General features: G+C 40.0%; 1 protein-coding gene across 3 annotated transcripts in view; it reads left to right on the top strand.

Annotated features, from left to right (window-relative positions):
* The window catches only part of LOC131537157 (acyl-CoA dehydrogenase family member 11-like), a 27,918-nt gene that overhangs the window by 15,623 nt on the left and 2,295 nt on the right, over window positions 1-10,000 (top strand). The gene's annotated exons all lie outside the window — the stretch shown is intronic.

Below are 10,000 nucleotides of genomic sequence, written 5' to 3' on the forward strand. Positions count from 1 at the left end.
TGAGCGTCAGTGTGTGTGTGTGTGTGTGTGTGTGTGTGAGCGTCAGTGTGTGAGTATGGTGTTCGGATAGGTTCTTTATTATTACGCTGTAACATACACTCGTCTCACTGAACGTCTCACTGACGTCTTAATTTTTTATTTTTTTTTCCTATTTAATCCATTGAATTTAAGACGCAGACGAGGCGTAGATGTCACGTAGATGTCACGTAAGTCACGTGTGGCAGTGAAGTGTCGAGCCAGACGTCACGCGTGATTCACGTGTGGCTGTGAAGTTATTATTATTTTTTTTCCTAACACGTACCATAACACGCTGCTCACACGGCTCAGTGCAGTGTGTGAACGAATGCGCAATTTACTTGCTCTTCATTCACTCCTCTCAATGAACGTGACATCTGTGTCTGACCTTTTTTTTTTTTTTTTGTAGTTTTTCAGTTTTTAGTGCATCTGTCTTTTCCCCGGCTAACTTGTACAATATACATTAATCGTGTGCATATTAAATATAAATATATTAATATAATAATAATAATTTAGACATATTTTTAGACATTTATTTTTATTACACTATTTGTAAAAGTATAAAGTGCAGTACAGTCATTCCCTGCATTAATGAGGAATTTGATGTATAAATGTATTTGTCGGCTGGATGACTCACATAATAATATTATAATGTTGTTGTCATCTAGGCTTACTAATGTGCGATATCAGTCCTCTATGAGGACATATTGGTATAACTGTCTTTTGTAATGTGTATTGTTTTGGGTTGTATTGTGTGTTTCTTGCTAATTGACCTTGAGTCTGGAAATAAAGTTGAAATAAATATAACGGTAACATAAAACGTCTATAACATATAAATAACATAAGTCTCCGAAAGGAATCCATTAGTGAAGTTTGTGTTGCTTATAGGTATATTCATGTCGGGTTGTTTTTTTTTTTTTCGTTTTTAAGAAACATTAGAAATAATGTTAAATTGATACAATTTCTATATTTTTAATAATAATCTGCCAGGATTTTGTCAATCAATCCTTTAAAAATATCACAGAAAAACTTTAAGCAGCACAATTGTTTCCGTTGACAGTATATTGAAGGATCATGTGACACAGAAGACTGGAGTAATGATGCTTTGCATCACAGAAATAAGTATATTAAAATAGAAAACCATTATTTTAAATGGTAATAATATTTCACAATAACCAGACCCCGCCCCTTCAATTAATAAATAGCCTAAATAAATAAAATCTTATATAAATATGATTCACCTATTTCTAAGATAAAAGCTTATTTTACGATGATCAGTGAATTATGTGTACCAAACAAGTAAAGAAGAATTAAATATAGGGTGTGCGATATAGACAAAAATGATATCTCGGATTTTATCCATAACGATAATCAGACTATATGTGAATGCACACGACTCAAATAAAAGTAGACAGTTCCGAATGATGTATTAATCTTACCTTTATGAGCAAAATGTATGGCATATTTTAAGCTGTTTCTACTGTAAGAAAGAAAAAAGCAAGTGATCGTGCTGCGCCTCCATGTCCTGCAGAGCTTCAGCTTCCACTCTCCGCACAAACTGCTGATATGCGTCGAACAGCGCACATTTATATAGGTTACACATTTAAACAAGTACCATTGTGATATGCTTGAACTGTTGAATAGATTTTATTTTAGGCTAGTCGTGATGACTTGAGAAGGCTACATTGATCAAACATAGGCTTCTATCATCTTACTGTCTGCCGCTGGCCGCTTTGTCGTTAATGTAAAAAATAAATAAATAAAAAAACCTTACCTTTAACGAACAACAAATTCTCCAAACGTTTTTCTAAACATAATTATTTTTTCATTACTTACAAAACTGAACTGATTTCCACTCCAAAATATTTATTATTTTAATGTATCTTTATTTGATGTCTTTTTGTACAATGGCATACAGAAATGTTAATATCATTTGTACAAATTAGTATTTACAATTTGGAATAAGCTATAGCATACATAAGAAAGGTAAATAGCACTTAATAGCTAACTATACAAAATTGAGGAGGAGTAAAACAATAAAAGAGAATGAATATGAATAATAAAGCATGAATAAGTGTATGGAAAGTGCTGGAAACCCTTGCAGCAGACGCAGACATCACGTTCAGTGAGACGAGTGCATGTAACACCGTAGTGTGTGTGTGTGTGTGTGTGTGTGTGTGTGAGTGTGTGTGTGAGTGTGAGTGTGAGTGTGTGAGTGTGTGAGCGTCAGTGTGTGTGTGAGTGTGTGAGCGTCAGTGTGTGTGTGAGTGTGAGTGTGTGTGTGTGTGTGTGTGTGTGTGTGTGTGTGTGTGTGTGTGTGTGTGAGTGTGTGTGTGTGTGTGAGTGTGTGTGAGTGTGTGTGTGTGTGTAGTGTGTGTGTGTGTGTGAGTGTGTGTGTGTGTGTGTAGTGTGTGTGTGTGTGTGTGTGTGTGTGTGTGTGTGTGTGTGTGTGTGTGTGTGTGTGTGTGTGTGTGTGTGTGTGTGAGTGTGTGTGTGTGTGTGTGAGTGTGTGTGTGTGTGTGTGTGTGTGTGTGTGTGTGTGTGTGTGTGTGTGTGTGTGTGTGAGTGTGTGTGAGTGTGTGAGTGTGTGTGTGAGTGTGTGAGCGTCAGTGTGTGTGTGAGTGTGAGTGTGTGTGTGTGTGTGTGTGTGTGTGTGTGTGTGTGTGTGTGTGTGTGTGTGAGTGTGTGTGTGAGTGTGAGTGTGTGTGTGTGTGTGTGTGTGAGTGTGAGTGTGTGTGTGTGTGTGTGTGTGTGTGAGTGTGAGTGTGTGTGTGAGTGTGTGTGTGTGAGTGTGTGTGTGAGTGTGAGTGTGAGTGTGAGTGTGTGTGTGTGTGTGTGTGTGTGATGTTCAGCTGTGGTTCTATGATGAGTTTTCAGTCGGTCAGGTCCTCTTCAGCCCAACAGATGGCAGCACACACTAACTCAATCCTGCGTGATCTTTACACCTGCATTACACACACACACACACACGTTACTCATGAACCAGAACATCAGAGACATTTCATAGACTGATATTGTTTTTCTATAAATACTACAATTCTATAATTGCATTTATTACATAAGTATTTTCTTTTTTGAGGACAGATGATGACGTTCTCAAAGGAAGGTTTGTGTCCCTCAATTATGATGTAGAAGGTACACACACACACACACGCTCACACACTCACACTCACACACACACACACACGCACGCGCGCGAGTTTAAACAGCAGAACGTATGTACCAGACTGAATTTTAAATAATTAAACGTGTCAGTGTGATTATGAAGTAAACACACACACTCCGGTGTGTGTTAAAGCTGGTTTCTGCTGTCATGCGTCTCTCTGTAACGAGGCAGAAACGCAGCGGCTGTGATTGATCTGCTGCAGCCTCTCGTCCAGCGGGAACGACCGGACCGACTCTGACCACACACGCGTCAGAGAGAGAAGGTCGTAGATGAATGCAGACATCCAGAAACACACGTGTGCGCAGCCGCCCTGGCGATAAAGTTACTACATTAATTTAGAAATATTAATAATATAATGTAATTCATAGTGAATAAATATGTGACAATTATTTGTGTGTTGTAATGGTGTAGCTGCAGAACTGTTGTCAAACAATTCTGAGGTTCGGGGTTCGAATCCACCCTCGTATAGTTTTTTTTTTTTTCTCATTAAAACCAAAGTGGTGTTCATCAGTGATTGTATATCAAGATCAAAGACACGATTGTGTGCATTTTGTTTCGTGCTTTTACCAGAACAAAGCGCTGGATCGTCTGTGTGAAGATGCGCATTGTGCTCGAGCGCCAAGAGAGAACTAATAACAGCAGCACCGAGCGCTCTCCGTAACACAGCGATAGACGCCCGTTATTTAACACATTTCTTATAGAATGGAGATGTTTCTTTCTTTAGGTACATCCGTGCCTCGAGATGGTCGTGCTCGCTTGCCAAGTTACGCCACTGCGTGTGTGTGTGTGTGTGTGTGTGTGTGTGTGTAATACACACTAAACTTAGAGCCCAGCTGCTCAGAACTTAATCTGAATCAGAAAGAGTGTAAATCCATGATCTGCTGTCCTGGATCAGAGAATCCATCTTACACCGCTGCTGGTTTGTCAAGACAACGCTGAACTGGATTATTATCATTAACTAAATCTATAACATTTTTGTTACTTTGGATAAATATAATTAAAAATGTATCAATGCTTGGGCAACATTTTTCAGTTTTATTCAATTTAACTTGATGCACTACAATAACTACAACTAAAATAAAATTAATGAAAACTATATGTACAGTGGGTACGGAAAGTATTCAGACCCCTTTAAATTTTTCACTCTTTGTTATATTGCAGCCATTTGCTAAAATCATTTAAGTTCTTTTTTTTCCCTCATTAATGTACACACAGCACCCCATATTGACAGAAAAACACAGAATTGTTGACATTTTTGCAGATTTATTAAAAAAGAAAAACTGAAACATCACATGGTCGTAAGTATTCAGACCCTTTGCTCAGTATTTAGTAGAAGCACCCTTTTGATCTAATACAGCCATGAGTCTTTTTGGGAAAGATGCAACAAGTTTTTCACACCTGGATTTGGGGATCCTCTGCCATTCCTCCTTGCAGATCCTCTCCAGTTCTGTCAGGTTGGATGGTAAACGTTGGTGGACAGCCATTTGTAGGTCTCTCCAGAGATGCTCAATTGGGTTTAAGTCAGGGCTCTGGCTGGGCCAGATATATCTGTGTTTTTATATCACTGTATTTCTGAAGGAAACCGACTGTCTTCAGAAAATTTTGGATGTCATTTTCATTTCATCTTGCATGTAATGTCTGATAAAGCAGTGTTTGTGAGCGGAGCTCTGCTTTGTGTACAGCGTTACCGGGGAAATCTCGAACTATCCCACTCCAACAGCGCCTCCCGCTGGCAGAGAATTAATCTGCATATATATGCCGCCACAAATAGTGTAACTCTGTGGGACTATGGTATAAATAAATTCAACTGTATAACAGTTTCACTGCAATTCATGTTATAATGTTAGAATTAAAGAACAATAAACATAATACATATTACCGTTGCACTTATCTGTACATAGTCAGTGAAGTTATTTTTAAGCTGTTGTTGTCATCCTATCTAAAACGTGATTTAGCCAAAAAAAAACAATAGCTTTACCACTTTAATATGTCTTGCCGTATCCGTGCGTGCAAATGTTCTGCGCAATCCTCTTGTTCGATATTCTCGGGGTCTGAATTGATGGCAATATTGACGAACTTGCTGCTTTGGCAAGGGGCGGGGCAATACTGAAACACCGTCTAAGCTGTTCGCCAATCACAACGCACTGGGACAGCTAACCAATCACAGCACACTTAGTTTTTCAGAAGGCGGGCCTTCATCAAACCCGGAACTAATCGTGTTGTTTGTACCAGGCTGGGGAGAAAGGTGTTGTAATACAGTGCTGCCAACACACGGCTTTACCTGTTTTCACACGCACTCACGCCACACATCCAATTACTCACGCAAAACAAAAAAAAGATCTTGGGCGCTGATGGCTTCTATGGCTGGCTGCACCCCGAAGTTAGCAACAGAAGAAGAGATTCCCCGAAAGACAACAGCTGTGTCCCAAAGCTAAGTGTACACACTTCGGAGTGTACGGACTTCGGAAAGTGCATGAGACGCTCCGCCTTCGCAGGATTTCCTATTTGCGCCACCAGGTGTTCCCGATTGCGTCTCCTGTCGCGTAGCAACGGTGCGAGACGAGAGCTGCCATCCTGACAGGTCGTTTAAAAAAAGTTATGGAGCCAGCATCGCACATATTTATTTTTATATTTTATATTTTACTGGAGGAGATGGTGGGAATGGGACAGCTTACGTCATGACGCTGTGACGCAATCGCACTTCAAATACGGACTTCGGAGTGTGTACACTTCACATTGGGACAGTCTTCGTAGTGTTGGTGTGACGCATTCGCACTTAAAATGCGCACTCCAAAGTATGTACACTTAGCTTTGGGACACAGCTAACGAGAGAAACTACCACCTCGAGAAGTCTGATGAATGAGCTGAGACTAGCAGAGGTGGAAAGTAACGAATTACATTTACTCGCGTTACTGTAATTGAGTAGCTTTTTTGTGTACTTCTACTTTTTAAAGTAATTTTTAAAATCTGTAATTTTACTTTTGCTTAAGTATATTTTGTTTGAAGTATTGTACTTTGCTACATTTTAAAACACATTAATTACTGAGTAAAAAAAAATCGCTCCCTGGAAACTACTGCAGTAAATAAAGGGCAGGAGAACAAACTGGCGCTAAAATCAGAAGAAAGATGCAGACGGACACGACAGGCGTTATGGTGCAGACGCAGCTGAAAACCAAACCCCGTCGTATTCTGCTGAAGTTGATCTTGAAGCAAATGAAGTGAACCCCTGGCCATGTTTATGCTCTATTATGACGATATTATTACGATTTGACATTATCAGTATTTTGCCAAAAACCAAACAAAAGTCTAGTAGATTAGACCAGTGCGCTGCGTGATTCAGTGTTAAAATGCATTTAAAATTATCACGGAATTGAAGATATAGGTTTCGTTCCTGAATGAATCAACTGTTTAAATGATTCGGTTCAGTCTCAATGACTCACTTATTAATTTTTAATTTCACATTTAAAGTATCTTTTTTTTTTTTTTATAATTTCAAATGAGTATTCAATGTTTTATGTCTTGGATAACAAAACATTATTTCTGCCTTTATAACTGCAGGTTAAATGCATTCATGTCCTGCATTAAACAGTGTTTAAATGCATCTAAATGCCACTTCAGATGAAGCTTCTGTGTTTCCTCTGCATTGCAAAGATGAATTTTGTTGATGCTGATTTAATTTGCCTGGTAACAGCCCAGATGTCTTATTATTATAAATAACTGATTCCTTTAATTAAAAACAACTAGTTTGAGCTTTATAGGCCTGTCCCAGGGGTGTCAAACTCAGTTCCTGGAGGGCCTCGAGTTTAGTTCCAACCCTGCTCCAACACACATACCATGTAGTTTTCAAATAAGCCTAAATGATTAGATTAGCTGGATCAGATGTGTGTAATTAGGGTTATATCTATACTGTAGGGCTGTGGCCCTCCGGGAACTGAGTTTGGCACCCTTGGCCGATCCTATTTTTGCGTCCCTCCCACTGTTAAAAATAAAATAAAGATATATTTTAGAGTAGTCGGTGTGCAACTTAAATAGCAGTAAAGATTTACTGTCCTCTGAAAATAACTCAGCATATGGCCATTTTTGTCAAAAAAGCTGGCAACAAAAGTGAGTACACCCTCCGTGATAACAGCTATACGTCGTTTAACCATGCAAAGCCACGTCCTATTCATCATGTTCATGTATTTGTCTGCTTGTCAGGACTATACAAATTTGAGTATCTTGTATCATAGCAGTTAAAATGTGGTGCTTTGAGTACAGTTCTCTCATACTGACCACTGGATGTTCAACACGGCAAAGAACTCTCTGAGGATCTGAGAATCAGAATTGTTGCTCTCCACAAAGATGGCCGAGGCTAAAAGAAGATCAGTAACACCCTGAAACTGAGTCACAGTACAGTGGCCAGCGGCATACAGAGGTTTCACTCGGAACAGGCCTCGCAAGCGTCGATCAAAGAGGTTAGATCCTTGTGCTGTGCGTCAGGTGCAGAAGCTGGCTTCCAAACACAGACGCATGAGTGCTGCCAGCATTGCTTTAGAGGCTGCAGAGGTGGAAGGTCAGCTTGTCAGCGCTCAGATCATACGCCGCACACTGCAACAAGTCAGTTTGCACGGCCGTCGTCCCAGAAGGAAGCCTCTTCTGAAGCTGGCTCACAAAAAGCCTGCAAACAGTCCAAGAGCATGAATTACTGGAACCATGTCCTGTGGTCTGATGAGACTAAGATAGATGAGGCTGATCTGATGAGGGTCAGATGGTGTCCAGCATGTGTGGCGATGCCCTGGTGAGGAGTACCAAGAAAACTGTGTCTTGCCTACAGTCAAGCATGGTGGAGGTATCTTCATGGTCTGAGGCTGCATGAGTGCTGCTGGTTCTGGAGAGCTGAGGTTCATTGAGGGAAACATGGAGTCCAACATGTACTGAGACTTTCTGAAGCAGAGCATGATCCCCTCCCTTCAGAAACTGGGCTGAACGGCAGTTTTCCAACATAATAACGACCCCAAACACACCGTCAAGATGACAGCTGCCTTGCTGATGAAGCTGAGGGTGAAGGTGATGGAGTGGCCAAGTGTGTGTCCAGACCTGAACCCTACTGAACACCTGTGGATCATCCTGAAGCTGAAGGTGGAGAAGCACCATGTGTGTAACATCCAGCAGCTCCGTGATGTTATTATGGAGGAGTGGAAGAGGATCCCAGCAACAACCTGCGCAGCTCTGCTGAACTCCGAGCCCAGGAGGGTTGAGGCAGTGCTGGATAACAGTGGTGCTCACACAAAATATTGGCACTTCGGACACAGTTTTGACATGTTCACTTAGGGTGCACTCATTTGTGTTGCCAGTTATTTGGACAATAATGGCTATATGTTGAGTTATTTTTAGAGGACAGTAAATTTGTACTTCTATACAAGCTGCACATTGACTTCTCTAAAATATATCCAAGCTTCATTTGTGATGTATTGTCCCTTGAGAAGATGTATTAAAATTTTTGCTGAAATGTGAGGGGTTTACTCACTTTTGTATATATATGTACTCATTGTCCTGTTGGAGGATCCAACCACAGCCCATTATAAGATTTCTAGCATGGACAGTCAGTTTTTCATGGCAGTAAATTAAGAAAAACATCTGCTATACCATGGTTTAGCCCATAGATTCCTACATAGCTCCATATAAAAGGCCTATAAATTCTCTAGTTGTTTTTAGACATAAATACTTATTTTTATTTTTTGGTTTGAAATGTTGATTTAAAGCATCAGTTTTTGAATTATTATTACTACAGTCAAACCTGAACACAGAGAAAGCATTTTGTTACACAAAATATTAAAACTCTATAAAACGTAACAAAAATGAACAGGAATGTTTTATCAGAGCTTAATCCTTCTGGGTCTGATCTGATTTCAAACTCTTATTTCAGTTTTCTGAGCCGTTATGGCTATATGGTTATAACCATACCAATTCATTTGTGTGTGTGTGTATGTGTGTGTTTTTGTGAAAAGTCAGGACATAGATGTGTATAATGACGAGGGTATGGCAGGTATTACAAGCTGAAGGTGGCATCTCAGGACATTGACCCATGACCCCACTTTTCAAAACGCTTATAAATCACACAGAATGAGGTTTTTTGGGGAAAGTTGAAATGCACAGTCTCCTGTAAGGGGTAGGTTTAGGTGTGTGTGTGTGTGTGTGTGTGTGTGTGTGTGTGTGTGTGTGTGTGTGTGTGTGTGTGTGTGTGTGTGTGTGTGTGTGTGTGTGTGTGTGTGTGTGTGTGTGTGTGTGTGTGTGTGTGTGTGTGTGTGTGTGTGTGTGTGTGTTTGAGTGTGTGTGTGTGTGTGTGTGTGTGTGTGTGTGTGAGTTGATGTGCCTGTTTTGCACTCTTGATGTTTCAGAGTGTAACCCCTTCCTTGCTGTTTTTTACTGCATTGTAGTTGAATTATTGCTTTTAGTTTATATATTTGCTGTGTTACAGTCACACCAGTTCATAGGTGTGTGTGTGAGTGGATGTGTTAGTGTTGATGTTGTAGTTTCACCCCGTCATTGCTGTGTACCTTTTTTCTGCATTGTGGCAGATTTGTAGATTGTACACACACAAATTAGCTGAATTTTTGTGTTTTTGTCAATTTCCCATTCATTTCCTATGGTCGGTCATTTTTGACCGAAGAGCACAAGTGTGACTATTTTTTTTACGACCACTTAGCCAGCTCGAATCAAGCCCTCAATTTTTTTGGTGTGTTCACATTCCAAATGCCATAAAAGTCACCAAGTTTTGTACCGTTCTGATGAAGCTGTGATTTTTAAAAATTCTAAACAGAACATTTTTGACCGAAGAGC

The sequence above is a fragment of the Onychostoma macrolepis genome, chromosome 01, assembly GCF_012432095.1.
Source record: "Onychostoma macrolepis isolate SWU-2019 chromosome 01, ASM1243209v1, whole genome shotgun sequence".
NCBI classification, from domain to species: Eukaryota; Metazoa; Chordata; class Actinopteri; order Cypriniformes; family Cyprinidae; genus Onychostoma; species Onychostoma macrolepis.